Below are 16,702 nucleotides of genomic sequence, written 5' to 3'. Positions count from 1 at the left end.
AGATGGACTGGGAGGGCATTATGCTAAGTGAAATAAGTTAGAGAAAGACAAATACTATTTGATATCACATATGTGGAATCTAAACAATACAACAAACTAGTGAATATAACAAAAAAGAAATTCACAGATCTAGTAAACTAATGGTTACCAACGGGGGTGGGGGGGTGGAGGGGGAGATAGGGAAGGAAGGAGGGGCAAGATAGGGTAAGGGTATAAGAGGTACAAACTATTAGGTATAAAATAGGCTATAAGGATATACAACATAGGGAATACAGCCAATATTTTGTAATAACTATAAATGAAGTATAAACCTTAAAAATTATGAATCACTATATTGTAACCTGCAACATGTAATATTGTACATCAACTATATTTTCAAAAAACAGTGTGTTGGCTCTGTAAACACAGCTTCCAAACAAGGCCTGAAGCCCCTGGCCCTTCCTATACAGAGATTTTGATCTGTCACTGCCAAGCTCTAGAATCACTTCCTGAGCCAAGGCCCTGGTCCCCAGGAGTCACTTCAATTCCTTAAAATGCAACTAAGTCAGCCTGGAAGGGAAACTTGTTAACCTGTTACTCGAATTCTCCCTGGGATGAGTCAGTCCATCACATGAGCGAGTTATCACCAGAAAGAGCCAGAGAGCAGGGCCACCCTAAAGGGCTAGGGACAGTGGGACATGAGGCGTGGGAGGAGGGGGTGGAGTCTGAGGCTTGAATTCTAAAGTGGGCTGTGTGGAAGGGGATGGGTGAGGGCGGCATGGAAGGGCCCCTCCAGAGCCAGGGGAAGCCTGAGATTGCCAGGCCCCTGGAGGGGAAGAGTGTCCAGGAGGGAGGTGAGATGCTGACGAGTAGGGGGAGGGGTGAAGTTCTCATCTCAAAAAGCCTTTCAGAGTAGCTGCATGTGGTTCTTACTTTTGCTTTGTCATAAGGAAATCATGCCCCTTCTGAGGGTATCATTCTCCATATAAATGACTGTATTTCTCTGGTAGCTCAGCTGGTAAAGAATCCACCTGCAATGAAGGAGACCCTGGTTCGATTCCTGGGTTGGGAAGACCCCCTGGAGAAGGGACAGGCTCCCCACTCCAGTATTCTTGGGCTTCCCTGGTGGCTCAGCTGGTAAAGAATCTGCCTGCAATGCAGGAGACCTGGGTTCGATCCCTGGGTTGGGAAGATCCCCTGGAGGAGGGCATGGCAACCCACTCCAGAATTCTTGCCTGGAGAATCCCCATGGACAGAGGAGCCTAGCAGGCTATAGTCTGTGGGGTCACAAAGAGTTGGACACGACTGAGTGACTTTCACTTTCACAAATGATTGGATGAGCTCCATCATGGAATCCATTTTTGCAGAAAATGTTTAAGACAGACATCCCTCATGTCCCTGATATCCAAATGTCTCCGTGGGTCTGTTTAGATTTCTGGATGTTTCCAGGCCAGGCCAGACCAGCAGTCCTTCCTCCTGTCTTCAAGATGAATGATGGTTCCCAGGAGAGGGGAGGAGGAAGCAGAAGCACTCCCTGGCTTGCCCATGTGGCCTTCACCTCTGTGTCCACCTGCTTCCCTAGGTTAGTGGAGGGTTCAGATGAGACGTACATGGATGCTCTTTCAAAAGCTGGGAGAGAGTGTTGTTGGCCCAGCTCCTATGCCCCACTGCCCTGGAGAGCAGCAAGGTCCAGCCTGAGCCTCAGGGCGGATGAGCTCTGGCATGGTTGGAGGGCTATCCTCACTGGGCCTTATGGGGAAGGGCAGCACCATTGAAAATATGGGTGAGTGGCCATAACAAAGAATGAAATAATGCCATTTGCAGCAATATGGAGGAACCTAGAGAGTGTCATACTTAGGTCAGGCAGACAGAGAAAGACAAATATCATACGCTATCACTTATATGTGGAATCTAAAAAAATGGATACAAATGAACTTTTATTTACAAAGCAAAAACTGACTCACAGACTCATAGAACACAAACTTATAGATACCAAAAGGGGGAAGGTGGCTGGGGATAAATCAGGAGTTTTGCATTAACATGTACACACTACTACATATAAAAGAGAGAAACTATAAGGACCTACTCTATAGCACAGGGAACTGTATTCAGTACCTTATAATAACTGATAATGAAAAAGAATCTGAAAAAATAATTTGAATCAGTTTGCTCTATACCTGATACTAACACAACATTGTAAGTCAACTGTACAGAACAGGCTTTTGGACTCTGTGGGAGAAGGCAAGGGTGGGATGTTTTGAGAGAATAGCATTGAAGCATGTATATTATCAAGGGTGAAACAGATCGCCAGTCCAGGTTGGATGCATGAGACAAGTGCTCAGGGCTGGTGCACTGGGAAGACCCAGAGGGATGGGGTGGGGAGGGAGGTGGGAGGGGGGTATCGGGATGGGGAACACATGTAAATCCATGGCTGATTCATGTTAATGTATGGCAAAAACCACTACAATACTGTAAAGTAATTAGCCTCCAACTAATAAAAATAAATGGGAAAAAATTTTAAAAAGAAAAAAAAGAAAGAAAAAAAATAAAAGATATTTAAAAAATATGGATGAGTGCCCTAAAATAGGTCCTTTTTTGTTCCCCAGAGACCTCTTTTTGGACACCAATTACATGCTGTCCTCAGACAATCTCCTCTGACATTTAAGAGCCTGGGGGTGGGGTGGGGGTGCAGAAGGTTCGGGGGAGGGGAATGGCTGAGATGGAAAGAAAGTTATACCACCTGCACTTGTGAGAACGTGTGTGCAGCAGAGAGAGAAAACTTCCATCTGATATGGATTCTGACAGATAAAAAGCCTTTGTCCACACGTGGGTCAGAAATCTGGGGTGTGTGTGTGTGTGTGTGTGTGTGTGTGTGTGTGTGTGTAAACTTGTGACCTCGCAGGGCTAGAAATAAAACTCAGCCGGCAGGTGTTTGGATTCCAGTGGCTCCTCCGGCAGGGAGAACACAAGCGCTCCTGGGGAGTGTGATGGCAAAGGTGTCACCTCCCCACGGTCACAAAGCCCTTTCCCGTGTCTCCAGCACGCGGCGTGGCTGCTCCACGGAGGCCAAGCCAAAGCAGCTCGGGGTGTGAGCCCCGGACACCAGCAAGCCACAAGGCGCAAATCAAGCAACACAGTGAGCGGCCGGGAGAAATGTGATTTTTGACAGTGGGAACGATCGATGAGGTAAACACAGCAGCGGGGACTGTGTCCAGAAGACAGGAAGGAGCTGCAGAGCTGCCTGGAGGCTTGAGCATTTGCAGAAGCAGGCGTGACAACCATCCCCGTCTGACTGGGAGGCAACAGCATCTTCCCAGCGACATACCAATTAGGTCCCCCCCCCACCTCCCCCGAAGCTGCCCTATGGCTCAGGCAGGAGCTGATTACATTCCCACCTGTCTGTTCAGAGTTGCAAAAGCTCAAGGACAAAGCATTGGCAAAGACCTTTATTTGACTCAAGTTCATGATAGTAAACTTTTTTCCTACATTTTAATTTGCTACAAATAGCAGGGAGATTATACTGTGCATCCCCTAAGCACATCCCATTCTGGGCAGGCGGGATAGATGTGGTAGGGGTAGGTCTGTGGCCTGAAACCTGCAATGTGTGGAGCCCCCACAGACCAAGAGGTGGTACTGGGCCTCCGCGGCGCCCTCTTCTCCCTGTCTTTCTCATTCTGGGCTGAAGAGCCCTCTGCTATGCCATCCAGCAGGTGTTCTGCACACCCCTGGGAGGGGGCCACAGAGAACTCAGCCTTGCTCTTAGCTAATAATCATGGCTGAGTCTATTCCTCAGTTTCCTTCTGCAAACGAAAGCATTCCCTGGCTTCCAAACTCCTCTCCACCCTCATAATCTTCTTGCTCCAAATCTTCAGCTTGACACATCCCCTTAGGACATGCAAGGAATGCTGTGTTCCCAGGGAAAGGCTCCCCTCCAGATGTGTCTCTTGCCACAGCCTCTACCCTCCCGCTTCCCAACAGGAGAGGGGAGAAACTTACCTGAAAAATGAGTACAGTAATTCCTCGGTATCCAAAGAGATTGGCTCTGGGACCCCCATGGATAACAAAACCTGAGGATTCTCAAGTCCCTTTCCTGGACTTAAAAAGGTGTAGTACAGTCAATTCTCTGTACCCTTGAGTTCAACTAACCTAGGATAGAAATCTGCTGATATGGAGGGTCAGCTTATGGGCCACAGAAATGGTTCCTGGCTGCTGCTTCTTTGGAGACTGGTGCTTACAGAAAATATGACTCATTTTTGCTCCCTGCTCTGGGGAAAAAGGAATCAGGGACCACCCCCACCCCAACAGGGTAAAGCTTATGGTTCCTGCCCCTGGTGAGGAAGTGCATGTCCATTCTGGGGTTCACAGGATGTCCAGTGTCATTGTCCCCATGCTCTCTGATAGGTCAATCAGTAATACAGGTGATATCTTTTTAAATAACAACTTTATTGAGATTCAGTTCACCAGCTATACACTTCATCTGTTTAAAGTATAAAATTCAATGAAAGTGAAAGTGAAGTCACTCAGTTTGGTCCGATTCTTTGCGACCCCACCAGGGGTGGACTGTACCCCACCAGGCTCCTCTGTCTATGGGATTTTCCAGGCAAAAATACTAGGTTGCCATTTCCTTCTCCAGGGGAATCTTCCCAATGGAGGGATTAAACCCGAGTCTCCTGCATTGCAGGCAGACTCTTTACCATCTGAGCCATCTTGCCACAATCAATTTTGGCATTTTTATCATCCCAATCAGAAACACCATACCCATTAGCAGTCCCTCTAGTTCCTGCCTGTCATTCCCCCACCCGACCACTTCTACAGCCCTAATTAACTTTCTCTACAGATATATAAGGACTTCCCTGATGGTTCAGATGATAAAGAATCTGCCTGCAATGCAGGAGACCTGGGTTTGATCCCTGTGTTGGGAAGATCCCTTGGAGGAGGGCATGGCAACCCACTCCAGTATTCTTGCCTGGAGAATTCCATGGAGAGAGGAGCCTGGCAGGCTATAGTTCATGGGGTTGCAAAGAGTCGGACACGACTGCGTGATGAAGCACAGCACACAGATATAAATATCCCTATTCTGGACATCTCACATCAGTAGAGTCATACATTAATTACAGATGATACTTGGACTTTCACTTGCCTCCACTCCTCTCTTTCCCTCTTTCATTGTTTCCAGATCCAGATGGGGATCAGGGGTGTTAGTAAACAGAGTCTCTGAGGCCCCAACAATAATCCCTGAGTCCACCATATGAGGGTGAACCTACTGCATGAAGTGAAATATCGCCAACTTTCTTTTCTGGTGAAGATTTGGGGGACTCTGCAAAGCTCCGCTGTAGTTTGCGAGCCATCTGTTGTTCTCAAGGAGACCCGGTGCTGGCAGCAGCCTGCAGTGTCTGTCAGGCAGTTTCCTGAGCCAAGTGGAAGCTGGGGCCCCAAACAGCACCTCCAAAGTAAGTCGGGCTGAACCATGTCTAGTCGGTCCCATAGCCAAGAGACCTTTTGCTTAAATAACTCACAGGCCACCTCTGGATATGTAAACACAGCCCCATCCAATGGGGGCTGACAGGTGATTTCATGCATCATTTAACTCTTTGCATTGCCAAGGAATGCAACAGAGATTAGATAATCAGAATAATTTCACATCCGTAAATGGCTTTCTTTTCTCTAAGGAAGAAAATATGGCAAACTCAAACTTGAAGGAAACATTCATCTGGACAACCCATGGAAAAAAACAAAATTGGGCATTTGTTACAATGATAAATCGGACACACTTCCCTTTGCTCTCCATCGCTAGGGATGGACGGGAGGTGAGCAGCCTTACAGAGACGTCCTCAAGGCCGGTGGGAGATACCAGTTGTGATTTGCTTCAAAGGGAGGGTCAGAGGCGATAAAAGAAAGGGATGGGGAAAGAGTAAGTAGAAAGGAGACAGCAAGGGCGAAAACAAAAGGGCAGAACACCCTTGACCTTGGAGCCTTGGTCTGAAAGGAGACTTGGAGCCCCAGGTCAGGCTGACCCTGGTGGACACCAAGTGAAAATACAGCTCTGGAGGCTGTCTGCCAAGGATCATTTCATCCTGTTCAACCCTCTCCAGTCACAATTTAGCTAGGCAGATCCATCTCACCAAGCAGAGGACATTAAGAGACCCCTCGAGAATATACAGTCCGTTGGCCTCAGGCATACTCCTCAATAGTAAATGAAATATGAATGCCTGGTCACTTCTCTGACAAACTGCTACCCTCAAGAAGGAAGGTCTTCAAAGTCCACGGGCAAACAGCTTCATCTTCTTGGACAACAGGGTGGCCGTCAGTCTGTGTTGGTTTCCCACAGACAGCCGGTGCAGGTGCACATAATGGGTGGATCCTTGACCTCTCCTTGAGTCTTCCTGATCTTTACTTTTGGCTGAGCAGTCTCCTCTCTGTGTCTGGCAGAGTCCTTGGCCTGTTGGCTGCCTTCTCCAGATTCACCCTCCAGATGGCCTTCAGCTGAAAGCCCTTGGTGGCCTGGGCCAGCAGCTGGTCTGCCTATCTATGAGAAATTGATTAATCAAGGGCAGGGGAAGCCCCACTCCATGATAGATCTGGGGCCCTGGAAAGCATGAAAACTGATGGAATCATGAATGCTGTCTGGGGAGACGGGCCACATCAAAAACTCTGACAGGTCATCTCACCTTGCAGGTGTTCGGTTGAAAGCTGAGATGGAACCCCTGTCACCCTCATCTGGTCAGGGGTCTCTAGGTCCCATAGACAGCTGCTGAGAGAGGGTTTGGAATTTGTTCTGACAAGCATGCAACATTAAGTTGGGATGTGGTTCCTGTGAATCTGAAATTAAATATCCTGTCACTAACATGGGTTTTAAGAATCCCATTTAGCTGAGGCATATGAAAAGTTGATGCCCTTGCAGATGAATCAAACTTGGAAAAATATGGCAGAAGCCTTGATTTTTCAACCTGTCAACAACCTCCCTGGCAAGAGGTGGGAAAAATATGCTAAGAGGGTATTCATCCTTCTTGGATGCCCCATTTCCCCTGTTCATGATGTTGAGAGTGCTAGTGGCCTGAGGGACTCACACAGGGTCTCAAACATTTCTTATCTACGCTGACCCCTTACAGGGGAGAACGCACCAAAGTATGCTGAAATTACAGGCACGCCAAGACAGAGTGTGGTTCCTTCTGCAGGGTCACCCTAACACCTGTGTTAGGTGTGTGTTACATGCACACGGTGGGCATTTAAAGCATTGTCAAGGACTGATAGGGCATTAATGCCAGTCCTGAACAAAGACTGGTAACTGGGGGAAGTGGACGGGAATGTTTAAAACCATCATCTGGGATTTGGAGTCTGATGGCAGATGCTGGGAAGGCTCCTGATGCTGGTGAAACATTTGCATGTACAATGTCAGTCCTATACTAATGTTAACTGCACAGTTGCTGTGTCTGATGCTGTGGAGAGCATAAGCGTATGTGATACCATCAAGGAGTTTATACTTCACCATATAGGAAGGAGTCTCTCCTCCGCCTGCAAGTTTGATATACTGGCCTCAGAAGCTGGTTTTCCTCTTCCTTGGTATTCCGGCTATAGTTAGTTCACATGGCGACTGGTTCACTGGTGATGACTCTATTAGCTGTGCCTACCCTCTCATTTCATTTTCTACCACTAAATGGCTTGGTCCTATAAACACCTGAGTCATGGTTTCCTCCCCCTTATCCATGTGTAAGGATTCTGAAAGTAGGAATCATTTCTTGGTCCTTGCACATAGTTGCTGTTTAATGCTCTTCCAAAAATACTTGTTAAGTGCCTGGTAAGTATCAGGTGATTTTCTAGACAGACTGACTGTAATCCCGACAGCACCTATGTGAGGTAGCTGTTCTCATTTTAAAGTGATGTTACGGAAAGGCAGAGAAGTAATAAAGTATCTCCAGCGACAAACAGCCACTAAGGAGCGGTCAGGAGTGATGCAGGCAGGATCTGAACCCAGATTTCTGAAATCCAAGGCCAGCACATAATTATCCTTTGGCAGCTTTAGTCTTTTAACCTTATTCTAGTTGTTTCAAGGACTGCTTAACACCTAGACTTGGCTCTTAAGTAAAACGTGTCACTTTTAGAACAAGGAAAGAATGCCTGATTGATGATATACACTGTTTTCCCTCTTACCTAATTGTGCCTAAGGAAAGCAGATGTTTAAGTTATTCGTGTATTACAGAAAAGAGTAAAACTACAGTAAAGCCAAATTGTGCAGTTTATTAAGCTATAATAGATTACAGCAAATTACTTGAATTCTCAGGGAAAAAAGGTGGAGGGTATTTACTAAGCAACTACATGTAACTGGCAGGTTCTGTGCTGGCTACATTCTCATGATAATCTCATGTAACTCTGATCACAAGCTGGGAGGGGGGATTATGATCATTCCTGCTCCATGGAGAGGAAAAATGGGGTATGGTTTGCACAAGATCACAAAGCTGAAAACAGGAGACCATAGGATTTGAATCGGGATTTAAATTAAGTTGGTTAAAGTATTGAATAGGAATGGAACTGGAGGAATCAACCTGCCTGACTTCAGACTATACTACAAAGTCACAGTCATCAAGGCACTATGGTACTGGCACAAAGACAGAAATATAGATCAATGGAACAGAATAGAAAGCCCAGAGATAAATCCACGTACCTATGGACACCTTATCTTCAACAAAGGAGGCAAGAATATACAATGGAAAAAAGACAACCTCTTTAACAAGTGGTGCTGGGAAAACAGGTATCCACTTGTAAAAGAATGAAACTAGAACACTTTCTAACACCATACACAAAAATAAACTCAAAATGGATTAAAGATCTAAATGTAAGACCAGAAACTATAAAACTCCTAGAGGAGAACATAGGAAAAACACTCTCCGACATAAATCACAGCAGGATCCTCTATGATCCACTTCCCAGAATATTGGAAATAAAAGCAAAAATAAACAAATTGGACCTAATTAAACTTAAAAGCTTTTGCACAACAAAGGAAACTATAAGCAAGGTGAAAAGACAGGCTTCAGAATGGGAGAAAATAATAGCAAATGAAGAAACAGACAAAGGATTAATCTCAAAAATATACAAACAACTCCTGCAGCTCAATTCCAGAAAAATAAATGACCCAATCAAAAAATGGGCCAAAGATCTAAACAGACATTTCTCCAAAGAAGACATACAGATGGCTAACAAACACATGAAAAGATGCTCAACATCACTCATTATCAGAGAAATGCAAATCAAAACCACAATGAGGTACCATTACACGCCAGTCAGAATGGCTGCTATCCAAAAGTCCACAAGCAATAAATGCTGGAGAGGGTGTGGAGAAAAGGGAACCCTCTTACACTGTTGGTGGGAATGCAAACTAGTACAGTCGCTATGGAGAACAGTGTGGAGATTCCTTAAGAAACTGGAAATAGAGGTGCCATATGACCCAGTAATCCCACTTCTGGGCATACACACTGAGGAAACCAGATCTGAAAAAGACACGTGTACCCCAATGTTCATCGCAGCACTGTTTATAATAGCCAGGACATGGAAGCAACCTAGATGCCCATCAGCAGATGAATGGATAAGGAAGCTGTGGTACATATACACCATGGACTATTACTCAGCCATTAAAAAGAATTCATTTGAATCAGTTCTAATGAGATGGATGAAACTGGAGCCCATTATACAGAGCGAAGTAAGCCAGAAAGAAAAACACCAATACAGTATACTAACGCATATATATGGAATTTAGAAAGATGGTAATGATAACCCTATATGCAAGATAGAAAAAGAGACACAGATGTATAGAACAGACTTTTGGACTCTATGGGAGAAGGCGAGGGTGGGATGATCTGAGAGAACAGCATCGAAGCATGTATATTATCAAGGGTGAAACAGATCGTCAGCCCAGGTTGGATACATGAGACAAGTGCTCGGGGCTGGTGCACTGGGATGACCCAGAGGGATGGGATGGGGAGGGAGGTGGGAGGGGGGTTCAGGATGGGGAACACATGTAAATCCATGGCTGATTCATGTCAATGTATGTCAAAAACCACTACAATATTGTAAAGTAATTAGCCTCCAACTAATAAAAATAATTGGGAAAAAAAATAAAATCCTCCTTACAGAGTAAAAAAAATAAAAATAAGGTTTTGAATAGGTGACACATATACAGGATATGAAATTTAACAGATAGAGAAGGGGCACATTAAAAAGTAATTCTACTTCAGTGTGGTCTAAAGTACAGTCAGTTTGGATTAATGTTCTATGGACATTCAAAAATGGATGAAGTATTCTGTTTTTAGAAATCATTTAACACACATATATATATGAGTGAGTGAGTGAAGTTGCTCAGTTCTGTCCAACTCTTTGTGACCCCATGGACTATGCAGTCCATGGAATTTTCCAGGCCAGAATACTGGAGTGGGTAGCAGTTCTCTTCTGCCGGTGATCTTCCCAACCCAGGAATCGAACCCAGGTCTCCCACATTGCTGGCAGATTCTTTACCAGCTGAACCACACACACACACACACACACAGCTTTGTTACGTTATTTAGACCATTTACATCATTAGTATTTTTGGTCTATTTTATTTGTTAAACTTTCTATAACTAAACTATTTCTAGCTTTCCTTGTACTTTCTATAGTTTTGATTAATAATTTTTCATGCTACTTTAGTTGGTGCAGAAATACTTATGACCTTCCTTGTTGGAACGTATACCTTATTGTACAAAGTATCTTTATCTTTCTTGTTTAATGCTTTTTGCTTAATGCTATGACAAACATAGACAGCATATTAAAAAGCAGAGACATCACTTTGCTGACAAAGATCTATACATTCAAAACTATGGTTTTTCAGTAGTCATGTATGGATATGAGATTTGAACCATAAAGAAGGCTGAGTGCTGAAGAAGTGATACTTTTGAACTGTGGTGCTGGAGAAGACTCTTGAGAGTCCCTTGGACAGCAAGGAGATCTAACCAGTCAGTCCTAAAGGAAATCAGTCCTGAATATTCATTGGAAGAACTGATGATGAAGCTCCAATACTTTGGCCACCTGATGGGAAGAGCTGATTCATTAGAAAAGACCCTGATGCTGGGAAAGATTGACGGCAAGAGGAGAAGGGGACAACAGATGAAGAGATGGTTGGATGGCATCACTGACTCAATGAACATGAGTTTGAGCAAACTCAAGGAGATAGTGAAGGACAGGGAAGCCTGGCATGCTGCAAAGAGTTGGACATGACTTAGCGACTAAACAACAATACCAATGCTTTTTGATCTAGTGGGAGAAGGCGAGGGTGGGATGATCTGAGAGAATAGCATTGAAACATGTATATTATCAAGGGTGAAACAGATCGCCAGCCCAGGATGGATGCATGAGACAAGTGCTCGGGGCTGGTGCACTGGGAAGACACAGAGGGAGGGGATGGGGAGGGAGGCAGGAGGGGGGATCAGGATGGGGAACACATGTAACTCCACGGCTGATTCATGTCAATGTATGGCAAAAACCACTACAACATTGTAAAGTAATTAGCCTCCAACTAATAAAAATAAATGAAAAAAAAAAAAAACCTTGTTTTATACTGAGTTCATGGACTTTCCCTTCCTTTTTGTTGGCATTTGATGATATTCCTTTGTTCATCCTTCTGTTTTCAAGTTTCGGAGCCACTTTGCTTTAGGTATGTGTCTGGTATATAACATATGGTTAAGTTTAATTACTCAATTGTGAGTTTAGCCTACACATTTATTGGTATGACAGATGTGTTTATTGTTAATTCACAACATTTTGTGTCATTTTTATGTTTCTATTGCTTATTTGTTAAAATCTTATACTCTTAAGTCTATATTTGTTTTGCTTTTGTGAGTGTTCCTTGTACTATCTAGGCAGGTTTGTGTTATGATTAATTTTTCCAGTTATCACCTTATCCTCTATTTCTTGAAACACTGATGTTTAACTTCCCACTCTGAACAATAAAAACTGTTGTATACTTGTAACTTATATAATATTGTATATCAACTAAACCTCAATTAAAAAAAATTGTTCTCCATTTTCTCTTCCTTCCATTAAGTAAATTTCATTTAAAATATCTGCAGCTAGGTAAAGGTATATAATGCATATATAACTATATTATGTTTATATATGTATGTATGTATGTGAAAGTCAGTGTGAGTTGCTCAGTTGTGTCTGACCCTTTGTGACCCCATGGACTGCTGTAGCCTGTCAGGCTCCTCTGTTCATAGAATTCTTTTTTTTTTTTTCCATTTATTTTTATTAGTTGGAGGCTAATTACTTTACAACATTGCAGTGGTTTTTGTCATACATTGAAATGAATTAGCCATGGATTTATATGTATTCCCCATCCCGGTCCCCCCTCCCACCTCCCTCTCCACCCCATCCCTCTGGGTCTTCCCAGTGCACCAGGCCTGAGCACTTGTCTCATGCATCCAACCTGGGCTGGTGATCTGTTTCACCCTAGATATACATGTTTCCATGCTGTTCTCTTGAAACATCCCACCCTCGCCTTCTCCCACAGAGTCCACAAGTTTGTTCTATACATCTGAGTCTCTTTTTCTTTTTTTGCATATAGGGTTATCGTTACCATCTTTCTAAATTCCATATATATGTGTTAGTATACTGTAATAGTCTTTATCTTTCTGGCTTACTTCGCTCTGTATAATGGGCTCCAGTTTCACCCATCTCATTAGAACTGATTCAAATGAATTCTTTTTAATGGCTGAGTAATATTCCATGGTGTATATGTACCACAGCTTCCTCATCCATTCATCTGCTGATGGGCATCTAGGTTGCTTCCATGTCCTGGCTATTATAAACAGTGCTGCAATGAACATTGGGGTGCACTTGTCTCTTTCAGATCTGGTTTCCTCAGTGTGTATGCCTAGAAGTGGTATTGCTGGGTCATATGGCAGATCTATTTCCAGGTTTTTAAGGAATCTCCACACTGTTTTCCATAGTGGCTGTACTAATTTGCATTCCCACCAACAGTGTAAGAGGGTTCCCTTTTCTCCACACCCTCTCCAGCATTTATTGCTTGTAGACTTTTGGATAGCAGCCATCCTGACTGGCGTGTAATGGTACCTCATTGTGGTTTTGATTTGCATTTCTCTGATAATGAGTGATGTTGAGCATCTTTTCATGTGGTTTTTTTTGCCATCCTTATGTCTTCCTTGGAGAAATGTCTGTTTAGTTCTTTGGCCCATTTTTTGATTGGGTCATTTATTTTTCTGGAATTGAGCTGCAGGAGTTGCTTGTATATTTTTGAGATTAATCCTTTGTCTGTTGCTTCATTTGCTATTATTTTCTCCCAATCTGAGGGCTGTCTTTTCACCTTGCTTATAGTTTCCTTTGTTGTGCAAAAGCTTTTAAGTTTCATTAGGTCCCATGTGTTTATTTTTGCTTTTGTTTCTAAAAGTCTGGGATGTGGGTCATACAGGATCCTGCTGTGATTTATGTCGGAGAGTGTTTTGCCTATGTTCTCCTCTAGGAGTTTTATAGTTTCTGTCTTACATTTAGATCTTTAATCCATTTTGAGTTTATTTTTGTGTATGGTGTTAGAAAGTGTTCTAGTTTCATTCTTTTACAGGTAGTTGACCAGTTTTCCCAGCACCACTTGTTAAAGAGGTTGTCTTTTTTCCATTGTATATCCTTGCCTCCTTTGTCGAAGATAAGGTGACCATAGGTTCGTGGATTTATCTCTGGGCTTTCTATTCTGTTCCATTGATCTATATTTCTGTCTTTGTGCCAGTACCATACTGTCTTGATGACTGTGGCTTTGTAGTATAGTCTGAAGTCTGGCAGGTTGATTCCTCCAGTTCCATTCTTCTTTCTCAAGGTTACTTTGGCTATTCGAGGTTTCTTGTATTTCCATACAAATTGTGAGATTATTTGTTCTAGTTCTGTGAAAAATACCGTTGGTAGCTTGATAGGGATTGCATTGAATCTATAGATTGCTTTGGGTAGTATAGCCATTTTGACAATATTGATTCTTCCAATCCATGAACACGGTATTTTTCTCCATTTGTTTGTGTCCTCTTTGATTTCTTTCATCAGTGTTTTATAGTTTTGTTCATAGAATTCTCCAGGTAAGAAGCCATTCCCTTCTCCAGGGGATCTCACAGACCCAGCGATTGAACCCAGGTGACCTGCACTAGAGGCAGGCTCTTCACTGTCTGAGCTATCAGGGAGGATACCATATGTAAGTGTGTGTGTGTGTGTGTGTGTGTGTGTGTGTGTGTGTGTACATAAAACTAGGCACACATATGGGCTTCCCAGGTGGCTCAGTGGTAAAGAATCCACCTGCCAATGCAGGAGACACAAGAGATACGGGTTCGATCCCTGGGTCAGGAAGATTCCCTGGAGCAGGAAATGTCAACGCGCTCCAAATTCTTGCCTGGGAAACTCCATAGACAGAGGAACCTGGTAGGCTACAGTCCACGGGGTCACAAACAGTTAGACATGACTGAGCACAGCACACATAGCAAACACACACACACACACACACATAATGTTATACCTTATACCTTTGTATATTTAATATCCTTATAGAGCAATTTCTTTTATTTTTTCATTTATTTTTATTAGGATATCCTTATAGAGCTATTTGTTGATTTATCATGCTTAAATGAGATCCTTTGATTTTCATCTATAAATGATGAAAACAACACACATACCACCTTCTCACTTATGTATTCTTATTATTATATTAATCATAATATCTACATATAGTCAGGACTTACACTTGCTTTTCTGTAACCAACATTTCCATATTTATTTTAGACTTAATCCAAAAGCTAAATGTATTCAGTGTTTACTTGAAAGTTCTTTTGCCAGATTTTCTCCATTCATCTCTTAGTCAGCTACAGTCTCTCATTTAATAGTTTTTTAAAAGACGGACTCATGAGAACCAACTTCTCTGGGTTCTTAAATGTTGGACAAGTTTTGTCTGCTATCTTTATTTTGATTGACAGTGGTTTGTGTAAAATCTTTAGGCCACCCACTTTTTTTTCTTTAACTGAGGTATTCGTAGGCATTATCTCCACTATTTTTGAATGCTTCTGTAAGGAAGCCTTAGATTAGTCTGACTTTCTTTGCTGTTCTTTTTTCAAATTCAAACTTTAAATTTTCTATTGGGGTATAGCCAACCAACAATATTATGATAGTTTCAAGTGAAGGGACATAGCCATACATATACATGGACACATTTCCTGCCCCCCCCCCAAACTCCTCTCCCATCCAGGCTGTTACATAACATTAAGCAGAGTTCCATGTGCTATACAGTAGGTCCTCGTTGGTTATCCATTTTAAATAAAAGCAGATGGCTACAATAATTAGGCAAAGTAGCTAAGACCTTTGACAATGAAAATAAAGAGAAGGTGCAAACACAGACCTTTTCCCCATTCCCCAGTGCGTACATGTCCAGCCCAAATTCCCTATCACGTCCCCTCTCCTTCCACCCCCTGTATTACACAACCATAAGTTCGTTTTCAAATTCTGTGAGTCTCTTTCTGTTTTCTAAGTAGGTTCCTTTGTATGGTTTCTTTTTAGATTCCACATGTAAGGGATGTCATATGATATTTCACCTTCTCTGTCTGACTCCATTCAGTATGACACTCTCTAGATTCATCCATGTTGCTGCAAATGGCATTATTTCATTCGTTTTAATTAGTCTGACTTTTAAAAAACTTCTGGTTTTATATAGGTTACTTGGTATTCTTAGGCAAATGATTACTTCTCTCTAAAGTTTATTAATACCCCTAAAATACAGATTCGTGTTGATGGCTTTTAAGCAAATTTTCGTGGAACACAGTCAATCCTTTCAATCTATAAATTCTTATCATCTTTTTTCAAAGTTGTGTGGACAAAAATAAACTCAAAATGGATTAAAGATCTAAATGTAAGACCAGAAACTATAAAACTCCTAGAGGAGAACATAGGAAAAACACTCTCCGACATAAATCACAGCAGGATCCTCTATGACCCACCTCCCAGAATATAGGAAATAAAAGCAAAAATAAACAAATGGGACCTAATGAAACTCAAAAGTTTTTGCACAACAAAGGAAACCATAAGCAAGGTGAAAAGACAGCCCTCAGATTGGGAGAAAATAATAGCAAACGAAGCAACAGACAAAGGATTAAATATACAAGCAACTTCTCCAGCTCAACTCCAGAAAAATAAATGACCCAATCAAAAAATGGGCCAAAGAACTCAACAGACATTTCTCCAAGGAAGACATACAGATGGCTAACAAACACATGAAAAGATGCTCAACATCACTCATTATCAGAGAAATGCAAATCAAAACCACAATGAGGTACCATTACACGCCAGTCAGATGGCTGCTATCCAAAAGTCTACAAGCAATAAATGCTGGAGAGGGTGTGGAGAAAAGGGAACCCTCTTACACTGTTGGTGGGAATGCAAATTAGTACAGCCACTATGGAAAACAGTGTGGAGATTTCTTAAAAAGCTGGAAATAGAACTGCCATATGACCCAGCAATCCCACTTCTGGGCATACACACCGAGGAAACCAGGTCTGAAAGAGACACGTGCACCCCAATGTTCATCGCAGCACTGTTTATCATAGCCAGGACACGGAAGCAACCTAGATGCCCATCAGCAGACGAATGGATAAGGAAGCTGTGGTACATATACACCATGGAATATTACTCAGCCATTAAAAAGAATTCATTTGAATCAGTTCTA

The 16,702-nt window shown here is 42.7% G+C and overlaps 1 protein-coding gene across 7 annotated transcripts in view; it reads right to left on the bottom strand.

Moving 5' to 3' along the window:
* RGS6 (regulator of G protein signaling 6) overlaps nt 1-16,702 on the bottom strand; it is a 595,863-nt gene that overhangs the window by 198,522 nt on the left and 380,639 nt on the right. The gene's annotated exons all lie outside the window — the stretch shown is intronic.

Source organism: Odocoileus virginianus, chromosome 6 (genome assembly GCF_023699985.2).
Source record: "Odocoileus virginianus isolate 20LAN1187 ecotype Illinois chromosome 6, Ovbor_1.2, whole genome shotgun sequence".
Lineage (NCBI taxonomy): Eukaryota > Metazoa > Chordata > Mammalia > Artiodactyla > Cervidae > Odocoileus > Odocoileus virginianus.
The sequence above is the reverse complement of the archived record's forward strand: the minus strand, read 5'-3'. Positions and strand labels throughout refer to the sequence as shown.